The sequence below is a fragment of the Salmo trutta genome, chromosome 2 (genome assembly GCF_901001165.1).
Source record: "Salmo trutta chromosome 2, fSalTru1.1, whole genome shotgun sequence".
In the NCBI taxonomy this organism is placed as follows: Eukaryota; Metazoa; Chordata; class Actinopteri; order Salmoniformes; family Salmonidae; genus Salmo; species Salmo trutta.
This window is the reverse complement of record NC_042958.1, coordinates 59,125,960-59,138,210: the sequence shown is the minus strand read 5'-3', so window position 1 is coordinate 59,138,210 and position 12,251 is coordinate 59,125,960. Positions and strand designations below refer to the sequence as shown.

Genomic DNA, 12,251 nt, shown 5'->3' with positions numbered 1-12,251 from the left:
CTTGTGATTCATGTTTTGTATACTCAGTGAATGTAAGGGACGAATTATGGAGTGCTAAAGAAACCCCCCTGTCATAACATTCTAATGGTTTGAGATGGGTTTATGTAATCTTGTTTGCTCTATTTACTTTGAATAGGGCAGTATGTAAGGGATGAATTAAGGAGCGCTAAAGAAACCCACTGTCAAACCATTGGAATGTTATGACATGGGTTTATGTAATGTTGTTTGCTCTGTTTATTTTGAGTAAACAGAGCAATAGCTTGAGCTTCATTTCTGGTTTGGTTATAAAGTTGTGTCTTTCACCATGCCTGCTTGTAAATACCTTTAGGTTACTACATATTTAACCTGCCCCCACCTGAGCTGAAAATACTAAAAATATAATCTCCAATGTACTAAGATGTTCCCTATCCATTTCAGAGAGAAGGCTGGTAAGAAAAGACACGTAAAAAACAATTTGCATTCTCTTGGAAATAGTCTCCCATATCATATAATGCATGATAGTAATAATAAGCTTACATCCAAAACCACTTACAGTTACCACATTCATAATTGTATCTGGTCCATGTGGGAAATGAACCCACATAACATGCTCCAATTAACACGGGATCGCACTAGATGAGCATTACTCACTAGCATGTATCACTAGGGCTGTGACTTGCAGGGCCAGACAAAACAGGCTGCTAAGCTGGTAGGAGAGTTGATCACATGATAGGTGATTTTATGCTGTCCTGAGTTCCTAGCATTGTGTCAGAGTGGCCGAGCAAGGTAAAAAAGGTAGGCAGGCGTTGGGTTCAGGTTTCAGGGCGTCTGCAGAGAAACAGTGTTGAATGCATTGAGGGGAAAGGTCACTGATGTAACCTGGTCCCAGATCTGTTTGTGCTGTATAGCTATCTCCGATGGTCGTTGTTATGGCATGTTTGGTATGAAAATAACCATAGGAGTTGTCAAAACAGCACAAACAGATCTAGGACCAGATTGGGTGAAGCAAGTGTCCATCCTAAGTGTTCTACACATGTCATGTTATGTGATAAACAAGAGCAGCAAGAGGGTGTATGGTCAAAACCTGTATCAACAGTATAGAACATCTCTGGTATGGCGTGTTTACCCTATTCAACTGATCATATCCATGTGTAAAAATTGGCTGTGTGAATCTTTGTGAGTTAATATCGCAGAAGCCACAGAGCGACCATTTTGAGTTAAATTAGTTATTGGCCAATTACTTTAGGATGATTATTTCCATTTTTTTTCCTTTTTGAGAGGAAAAAAACCCACTGGATACAGTGGAAACCATTATCACTCAAATTACAGCTAAGCAGGCTGTCTTGCAATGATAAACATCTTTAGCATGCAGCCCTGTCTAAAGTAAAGTGAGAGCAGTGGAAAGACAAAAACACAAAAAGTCTCATTGCTCATACTGCAACTGAGATAGAGAAGATCCAGTGGTTTGCAGGGCCTCATTGTTAATAGATACACTTGCATACAATCTACACAATTATCAATTACTGTAACAAAACAGCTCCTCAAATTCTCCTGTGGTCAAATAAGTAGGCCTATGGTTGAATGACCATCATTCTTTGTATGGCTGATTTAAAAAAACTTTTTTTTTTTTTTACAATGATCTGTAGGAGAGAGTGGGGTAAACTGAGACATTTTTTACATTCAGCATCACTCCATCAATTGGAATATAGCATTCTTTCTAACAAATATATCTACATAAATTTAAAGATGTTGTGTATCCTTGGAAATAATCTGAATTCATGTAAAGTCTACAGTTTTGAAAAAAAGTGGTCTCTTGGCACAATTTACACCGGGTTTGGGGTATATTGAGCCACGGCACAGTGTAAGTTTAGCCGCCTATACATTTCAGTACTGAATGAAATATTACCACTACTTTTTTAAAACCATGTCTATCTTTATTTCCCAAACACAATTCAACACGATCACAATTGCTTTTTCAAAATAATTGTAAGCGTATTTTAACACAGACTTAACACCTAACAAACACTTTGTACTTTTTTAACACTTTTAACATAGGCCAGGCTCTGTTATTACCTCACATTCCGGTGATAATGCCTTACATTACGCCTGGGAAGAAAACGCTTCAATTTGCTCAACTTACCCCATGGCCATTGGCTCAGTTTACCCCAAGGCAAAATGTTCACTATATTAGCCCACACAGCTACAAGGATGCACTTTCATGCTAGGTTTAGGACCTCATATTGAAGCTTATAGAGACCCCAACTGATGTATAGAACAATCTTTAAATGATTTACTTTGGTTTAAATACATGCATCATGAAACCTCTAACACAATACATTTATTTGACTTGGTGAAAATCCGTTTTTTGGATCCAACTTCCATACCACTTTTTCCATGTAGTTTCTTTACCGAACCATACACAAAATTATTAATGTATGTGTATACATGGGGCGTGGTAGGATACTGTAATTTGGACCCGGTAAGGGGTCATGCCAAGTTCAAGAATAAAAACTTCTGTCTGTTGAAGAAAAATAACATTGCTTGCATTGAATTCAACTACTACAGTATATTGTGGCCTTGTTTCATTTGAGTGAATAAAGGATTGTCAATGTGAGGATGGAGTTGTCAGGTACGACCAGGGGGTATACTACAAAGCAGGATTAAGGAGTTAGCCTGATTTACATATATATATATATATATATATAAGGATCAACTTGAAATGGGCATGGTCTAATTGATTCAGCAAAGGAAAACACATACCGGTATCAGAGTTTCGCTTTTTGTTTATTATTTCTGGTTGCTTATCAAAGTTAGCTGGCTAACTCGTTGAACCCGCTTTGCAGTGTAGGCTTAGTTTACCCCTTTGGTTTAACATATTTAGAATAGACGGGAACCGGTTGTGCTAGAACAAGTAGAGAAAATGGGTCACTTATCTTCAGGACAAACCATTTGGATTTTATGATGACGTCACCTGTTAATTTACTTGTGTTTTATAGTAGCCAATGGAAGTTAGAGTGACGTGCTAGATGTGTAATATCTTATATTGAAGGTCACTGTCGATGGTTCTGAGAGACTGTTGTTATTGTCAGGAAATCATATAATTTCCACTTGTCTGTGTTTCACTGCACATTCAGCATCAAAAAAAAAAATAGCAGTCGTAGACAAGAGACCCATTCTTCAGTTCACTGGTCATCACATTACTTCAGCCAGTGGTGAAGCTATGGTTGGCAGCCAATTGGGGGCTGTGCTCAGAGTCAGACGGAGACGGAACGGGAATTCTTCTACAAGCTTCTGACCTGAACAGTGTGCTGGAGCGCTCACATCAAAAACACGCGCCGTCGCTATACATAAGGAGGAAGAGACGGAAATTGTGCGCTCTAAAACATCGTTTTCGGCTACAAATGATAGATTAAAAAGAACACCACCCAAGCCAAACAGTTTATAAAGAATTTACTGAACTGTCAACCTCGTCCTGAGCTGTGCATCGAGGCTTTTCATGGTAAGTTAAAAAATAAATAACTGGTACAGTGCTGCAGCCAGTGTTGCTCTTCTTTCTCGAGCTTGTGAAAATAACGATCTATAGTGACTTTGTTATAACGCACCAAATATGTTGTGTAATAATGTACGTTTATCGTAGTTTTTGTTCACAAAAGACAGTCCCATACGGGATTAGTCGAAACGTTGAAAGGCAGCAGCGTAGGCTCAGTGCAACTCCTTTTCTATTTCTTTTGACGCAGGTGTAGGCTGTCAATTTATACATTGCTTCTTTAAAAAAAAAAATAACTTGGCTTCTCTGATAAACATACCTTTTTATACTTTCATGCATGTCATTTTCACCATGGCAGGTTTGACTGACCGTTTGTCTTTATCAATCAAATGTTTTGCCCCAACTAACACACCTGACTCCAATAATCACCTAATCATGATCTTCAGTTTACAATGAAATTTGATTAATCAGCTGTGTTTGCTAGGGATGGAGTGAAAGTGTGACACCAATCAGGCCCTTGAGGACTGGAGTTGCCCACCCCTGCATGTGGTGGCCAGTCCTAATCTGTCTGTGCCAGGTGGAGATTATAAGAGTACATGCTCATTAAGGCCAGATTGTTATTCGATGTTCATAGATAACCAGCAGGGTCACATAATATCCTTATGCAGATAGGTCAATAATGCAAAGTTGTCCAAGTTCACAGTCAATAACTGGCTCGGGTCGGGGATGCATAATGTTCTCAGTCAAGTTGTTTGGGATGCCTGTGTGGCACAGGAGTGGTGTTGACAGGTAGGATAGAACCTGCGGTAGATTAATGGCCTATTTATTTTGGTCATTTTGTTTTTGACTATTTAAGAGTTATATTAGTGTTTGTCAGACTTTACTGGTTGAGTGAGTTTTAGACAATGCAACATCCTGATCCCATGTTGCCTGTATAGGCACTTCTTGTGAAAAAAGTGAACCATCTTTATCTTATTTTGGATCTGAACTGAATACAGTTTCTTTGTAATTCATCCATACAGGGGTTTTGGGTACTCTTTTGTTGTAGCGTCAGACCTTGCTCTCCGTTTAACAAAACTGTTCTATTTGATTTTTGATTTATTAGCATCCCCATTAGATGACGCCAATAGCAACAGCTAGTCTTACTTGGGTCTGACACATAACGAAAAGACATTAGACAAAAGACTACCATTTACATACATTTAAAAACATTAACATGTTGTGTGTATATATCTATCAGTTATACATACATGTCAGTACATACACACAACAAGTAGGTCACATGGGGGAGAGGTGTTGTGCCGTGAGGTGTTGCTTTATTTGTTTTTTGAAACCAGGTTTGCTGTTCACTTGCCCTATATAAAGTGGAAGGGAGTTCCATGCACTCATAGCTCTGTATAATACTGTACATTTCCTTGAATTTGTTCTGGACATGGTGACTCTGAAAAGACCCTGGTGGCTTGTCTGGTGGAAGAAGTGTGTGTGTGTGTGTGTCATTAGCTGTGTGAATGTTGACTATGCAAACAATTTGGAATTTCCAACACATTTAATGTTTCTTATAAAAACAAGAAGTGACGCAGCTCTTAGCCAAGAGAGAATGGCATGCATAGTGTTAATATTAGCCCTATGATTACAATGAAGAGCAAGATGTGCCGCTCTGTTCTGGGCCAGCTGCAGCTTAACTAGGTCTTTCTTTGCGGAACTTGACCATATGACTGGACAATAATCAAGATAAGATACAAATTAGAGCCTGCAGGACTTGCTTTGTGGAGTGTGGTGTCAAAGTCTCCTCAACTTGTTCAACAGCCACACCATTCATTACCAGATGCAGCTGAGGTCTACAACTTAGGGAATGATTTGTACCAAATACAATGCTCTTAGTTTCAGAGATGTACAGGAACAGTTCATTACTGGCCACCCATTCCAAATCAGACTGCAACTCTTTGTTAAGGGTTTCAGTGACTTCATTAGCTGTGGTTGCTGATATGGTTAAATCATCAACATACATGGACACACATGCTTTGTTTAATGCCTGTGGCAGGTCATTGGTAAAATTAGAAAAGAGTAGAGGGCCTAGAGAGCTGCCCTGCAGTACACCAAACTTTACATGTTTAACATTAGAGAAGATTCCATTAATGAAAACCCTGAGTTCTATTACATTGATTGCTTTGAATCCACGATATGGCAGAGGTTGAAAAGCCATAACACAAGTTTTCTAAACAACATATTATGGTCAATAATATCGAAAGCTGCGCTGAAATCTAATAGTACAGCTCCCACAATCTTATTTTAAATGTCTTACAACCAATCATCAGTCTGTGTGTATGTGGATAAGACTCTGCTCTATCTCTGTGTGTGTCAGTGAAGGCTCTTCAGAGGAGGAAGGGGAGGACCATCCTCGGTGAATTTCAGAAAAATGTAAATAGTGAAACAAGTTCTCCTTTTTAGATAAAACTACACTAAATATATTCATGTCATCAAATAATTGATTAAAACGCACTACTGTTCTACAGTAGCCTCAACAGCACTCTGGGGTAGAACCATGGTGTAGCCAGGGGTGGGCAATTCCAGTCCTCGGGCGCTGGATTGGTGTCACAGTTTTTCACCAGCCCCAGGTAACACAACTGACTCCAATAATCACCTAATCGTGATCTTCAGTTTAGAAGGCAATTTGATTAATCAGCTGTGTTTGCTAGGGATGGAGTAAAAGTGTGATACCAATCAGGCCCCACAGGACTGGAGTTGCCCACCCCTTGTGTAGCTGAAGAACAGCTTGTTTCTATCCTCCTCTGGGTACATTGACATCAAAACAAAACTTAGGAGGCTCATGGTTCTCACCACCTTCCATAGAATTACACAGTAATTATGACAACTTTTGTAGGACATCCTCCAACCTATCAGCACTCTTGCAGTGTGAACTGACATGTTGTGGACCCAATAAAAGGATCAGAGAATGAATCTAGTACTAAAAGCATAAGCTACAGCTAGCAAGCACTGCAGTGAATAAAATGTGATGAGTAGAGAGAGAGAGAGGTTTTGTAGATTTTATTTTCTCACTTACCTAGCTAGTGAGTAGGTTAACCTACACAAATACCCGACTCAAAGACCGAGGGATGCTATGTTAGCTAGCTGGCTATGGCTATCCAACACTGGAACTCTTCCAAGTCAAGGTACGTTTTGGGGTTTTATTAATTTATTGCCACTGGGGCCCGCTGGTGTAACTGCTTGCTGTACACTGTACTGCATCATTGTAGCAGGTTTATTAATGTGTTAGTCAACATAGCTAGCTACTAGAACTATGATGTTAGGTGACAACGATGTAGGCTGTGTAACAGTTAGTGGTTAGGGTGTGAAGGTTTGGCTTGGAAAGTTTTTTTCGCCTAGTCACAGACAGCCGTTGTGCTGCGCACTGAAGTCCACAAGCGAAAGGAAAAGGTGAGAGAAGGAGAGCATGTAGATGCATGAAGGAACGTTACAATGAGCAAATCATCATGGTGTTTGTATGTGGCTGCTATGAAAGTGAACTGTTTGTGCTGATCAAGGGTGTATTCATTCCGCCGATTCTGTTGAACAATGTTCCTTGAACGAAAGCAAACGGAATGAAACTTGGATAAACATGCCTGAATTTGTCCAATAGAAACTCTAATTTGCAACTGCTTTATTAATGATAACACCCCAGATCAGCTAGATGCAGGCAAGAGTGTGCAAGGTGGTATTGAATTTGTCTGGATTACGCAAATGTTTCTCTCTACCTGTTGTATCATTATTGGTATAGGGAAAATGTCAGTATCGTGTAGTAGCCTAAACCTATCGATGTTACATTGAGGTGGGTGAATGGAATATGAATGACAGTCATCCAATATGCCTGTAATAGAAATAAGGCCATGCTCATAAAAAAGTGTCCTCGCTCATCTTAAACGGCACCGACCGCCACTAGTGTATGTGGATACCACAACCCCTATTACAAAAACATGTTTTTCCCCTCATCAATCTACACACAAAGCAAAAACAGGTTTTTAGATTTAAAAAAAAACAACAAAAAACCCACCCCATTTACATAAGTATTCAGACCCTTTGATATGAGACTCGAAATTGAGCTCAGGTGCATCCTGTTTCCATTGATCATTCTTCAGATATGTCTATAACTTGATTGGAGTCAACCTGTGGTAAATTCATTTGATTTGGACATGATTTGGAAAGGCACATAACTGTCTATAAGGTCCCACAGTGGACAGTGCATGTCAGAGCAGAAACCAAGCCATGAGTTCGAAGGAATTGTCCGTAGAGCTCCGAGACAGGATTGTGTAGAGGCAAAGATCTGGGGAAGGGTACCAAACAATTTCTGCAGCATTGAAGGTCCCCAAGAATGCAGTGGCCTCCATCATTCTTAAATGGAAGAAGTTTGGAACCACCAAGGCACCTAATGGTCTGATGAAACCAAGATTGAACTCTTTGGCCTGAATGCCAAGCGTCACGTCTGGAGGAAACCTGGCATCATCCCTATGGTGAAGCATGGTGGTGGCAGCATCATGCTGTGGGGAGGTTTTTCAGCGGTAGGGACTTGGAGCCTAGTTAGGATCGAGGGAAAGATGAACGGAGTAAAGTACAGAGAGATCCTTGATGAAAACCCGCTCAGGATCTCAGCCTGGGGTGAAGGTTCACCTTTCAATAGGACAATGACCCTAAGCACACAGCCAAGACAAAGCAGGAGTGGCTTCGGGACAAGTCTCTGAATGTCCTTGAGTGGCCTAGCCTGAGCCCGGACTTGAACCCGATCGAACATCTCTGGAGAGACCTGAAAATAGCTGTGCAGTGACGCTCCCCATCCAACCTGACAGAGCTTGAGAGGAATGGGAGAAACCCCCCAAATACAGTTGTGACAAGCTTGTAGCGTCATACCCAAGAAGACTCGAGGCTGTAATTGCTGCTAAAGGTGCTTCAACAAAGTACTGAGAAAAGGGTCTGTAAACTTATGTTAATGTGATATTTCAGTTTATTTTCAATACATTTGCTAAAAAGTTTTTGCTTTGTCATTATGGTGTTTTCTGCTAGATTAATGAGGGTTGAAAAATGTGGAAAAAGTGAAGGGGTCTGAATACTTTCCGAATGCACTGTATGTACAACCTCTGGGGAAATGCAATGATTTATCTGAAATCATTCCCTTTTTCCCCCCATTCTCCTCGCTACAGTGAGAGACAGTGTTTTAATACTTTGAAAATGTCTTTCCATTACCACCTCCTGTGTTTATTTCTCAGCAAAATCATTAACTTCTGTTGGTGCGTTTTATTTTTATGGTTTAGCAGTATCTGTTCTGCTTTGTACGTATGAAACACCAGGGAGCAGGCTTTAGATGTGCTTCACTGAGGCAATCATCACACAAAAGAGGCTGCATGTCTTGTAATTAATGATGCTAAAAATATAATAACTCATCCGGGCTCAAGGACCCAAGGGAATTTGAGACTGGTTCTGAGAGAACTACTGTAATTTTTTGTTCAATGATCAAGTTCATTTGGGTAACCTGCAATACTGTACTGTATGTACAATTTCTTTGACCATTTCACTTGCTTGGAATAGGGACCAGAACAAGGGGTTCTGGTAGAGGGCATTGTCAATAATTGAAAGCAGTGTTTGTCTGTGAGCATTTTGCTGTGTCATGGAGGAATTCCCCTTGTGGGCCTGGAAGATGCTTGGGAAATATGAGGAAGAGGGTTTGTGTTGTTTATTTTAACCTGGGCCTTGTCCAGTTTCCTGTTCAGTGGATGACCTGCTTGTGTAAGGGATACTTTGGTTTTTCCCTTGAAAGACATTGAAACTGAAGGTCAAGTCCCTCTAGACTTGCCAGTATTGTCTGTTTGTATAACAGGGAAGGCGAATATAGTGCCATTCTATTTCAAGGTTTACTGTAGTTAATTTCAAAGGGAGCATCTTGTAAAGTGCTTACACAAGTAATTTTCTTCAGGATCTGTGAGTTAGCTAGTTTGTTTCTGTCCCACTGCCACATCAACCTCCTGTTTTTCATTGTAATTAGTGATGTTGCATAGTTTTCTTCCCACTCACTTCACCACAATATGTTAAACAGTTTGAAACAACAACAATGCCATGGAGGAAATGTCTTGTTCCTTGTATATTTGGGTTGGGAGAAGTCTATGAAATTCCTCAATCGTTTACGAGTAAAGGGAGGTCTGAGCTGAGTTCTGAGGACTTTATCAGACTGAAAAGACGAGCACTTCAGGGAGGCTCGGTCCTTAACCTAAAGGCTAATAAAAGGTTATGTGTGTGCCTACCGCCTACCTACTTTTATCTGTATGTGTCTGTAAAAGATCTGTCAACAGTACTACTTCCTCTTTTACAATGGATCCCTTTCAATGCCTGATGACACAGACCGAGCCGGGCCACTCTTACCCTCAGGCTTTAGTGATGTTCTCAGCATTAAGCTAAGTGAACAGCTGGGCCACACAGCTTTCTGAAGGGCACTGGGAAAGGGGACAGTCAAGGGGGCCGGTTAATGAGGGTTCTCACTCCCTGGGAAAGGTTAATGATGGTATTTTGAGACAAAATGTTGGTATAAAATGGAGATTATTTTCATTAAAGGCTCAATACTGTTCGTCATGCATCATCTTCAGGAGGCAGGAGTTTTTCCTGGTTAGGTTAGGATTAACTAAGGGGCCTGGGGGAAAAAAATAAAAAAGTCCATCTGAAATGTCTGGGTTGTATAGTGTATCCCGACGCAGTGGTCTTTTTGAGCCGGATCATAAACAGTGCCTCTCTGCCTCATGTTGTAAGGAGCTCTCGCACCCTCAACCTTTGGCTCCAAGTCATCTCCCTGGGTGTCACAGACAGCCAGCATACGAACCCCAATATGTCCTGACCGTACACAATCTGTGCTCCACCACCACTGTAACCGCATTACCCTCTTTATCTTCCTCCAATGCTTTCTCTCCCTCTTCTCTTCTCAGGCTCAACTTTAACCCTGCATTCATGTAAGCACTTTGACAAGTGGCCCAGTAACTGCTGGGCTGGAGCTGGAAATTAGATTTACAGTTTGGTAAACATTCCCGATAAGACGTCAGACTAGGCGACTAGTGGAATTTGCTGCCTTATTGCATTTTTGCACTGACTGTCAATTTGTCACCAGTCTTATAATCTGTAGTGATTGAATTTGTTGATTCAATGGACAGTAAAATACAATTTTAGTGATGGTCAGTGCAGTACAGTTTTGCTGACATTGCAGAATATTATTGCAGATATTACAGAAAGAACAAGAAAGCTAGGACCCAGGGGCTGTTTGTAGTGGACAGTTATTTTTTTCTTCTTCTTCTTTGGGCCGGAGCCTTTCTTCTTATTTCGAAAATCAAAGGAATGAGGTCTGCCAATTTCAGTCAATGAGTTTTTACACTACTTAATACTTAAATTCCCCAAACAGGATATTTTTTACGTATGTTCTGGTTACTGTAAATTCAGATGAATACAAACTGTTGAGGTTGAAAAACCAAATGGTATTTTTTGTGATCAAATGTTTTTTTATTTAGTAATAATAATTGTCAGCAAACATGAATACAAAATGGTGTTGCACTCCCCACATCCTAATCCCACCCCACTCGAGACCTAAGGGATCAAATTAAATAAACATACAAAGCAACACATCACAAATTGTTTCAGCGGCAAAAAGCCATTGGTTTAAAGTGTGACATGATATGTCATGTGCTTTGTGATTGGGCGGTGGTAGTTTGTGTGAGGACATTCACAGCTGGTGTGGGATGGCCCTCATGTACTGTACTACTCTCGCTCCTTTTCCCCTTGCTAAAGTTTCCTGCAGTGCTGTGAAGGTATTACCTAGGCTTACGTAACCGGGGTTGTTTGTTTGGTTATTTTTAAATATACTTTCTCATTGCTAGTGCTGAGCAATTAACCAACATTTTGGTTTTCAAACAACTAATTGGCTGACTTCGGTTCAATTATTTCAATTCTATTTTGTTCATTTTTTGGGGGGGGCTCAATGCACACATTGTGTAGTTTCTCTATAGAGAAATCAGATCAAGCCCAAACTGTGCGATGTACAGTGCATTCGGAAAGTATTCAAACCCCTTGACTTTTTCCACATTTTGTTACATTACAGCCTTATTCTAAAAAGGGTTAAATTGTTTTTTTCCCCCTCATCAATCGGCACACAATACCCCATAATGACAAAGCAAAAACAGGTTTTACATTTTTTTGCAAATGTATTTAAAATTAACTTATTACATTTACATAAGTATTCAGACCCTTTACTCAGTACTTTGTTGAACCACCTTTGGCAGCGATTACAGCCTCAAGTCTTTTTTGGGTATGACGCTATAAGCTTGGCACACATGTATTTAGGGAGTTTCTCCCATTCTTCTCTGCAGACCCTCTCAAGCTCTGTCCGGTTAGATGGGGAGCATCGCTGCACAGCTATTTTCAGGTCTCTCCAGAGATGTTCGATCAGTTTAAGTCCGGACTCTGGCTGGGCCACTCAAGGACATTCAGAGACTTGTCCCGAAGTCCCTCCTGCATTGTCTTGGCTGTGTGCTTAGGTGTTGTCCTGTTGGAAGGTGAACCTGAGCGCTCTGGAGCAGATTTATCAAGGATCTCTCTGTACTTTGCTCAGTTCATCTTTCCCTCGATCCTGACTAGTCTCCCTATCCCTGCCGCTGAAAAACATCCCCACAGCATGATGCTGCCACCACCATGCTTCACCGCAGGGATGGTGCCAGGTTTCCTTCAGACGTGACGCTTGGCATTCAGGCCAAAGAGTTCAATCTTGGAT

The 12,251-nt window shown here is 40.6% G+C and overlaps 1 protein-coding gene across 2 annotated transcripts in view; it reads left to right on the top strand.

Annotated features, from left to right (window-relative positions):
* The first annotated feature begins 2,848 nt into the window (after positions 1 to 2,848).
* The window catches only part of LOC115159072 (leucine zipper putative tumor suppressor 2 homolog), a 51,996-nt gene continuing 42,593 nt past the window's right edge, over positions 2,849 to 12,251 (top strand). For both annotated transcript variants that reach the window (XM_029708459.1, XM_029708443.1), the window contains exon 1: positions 2,849 to 3,478. The gene's annotated coding sequence lies outside the window, so the exon portion shown is untranslated. The remainder of the gene's footprint in view (positions 3,479 to 12,251) is intronic.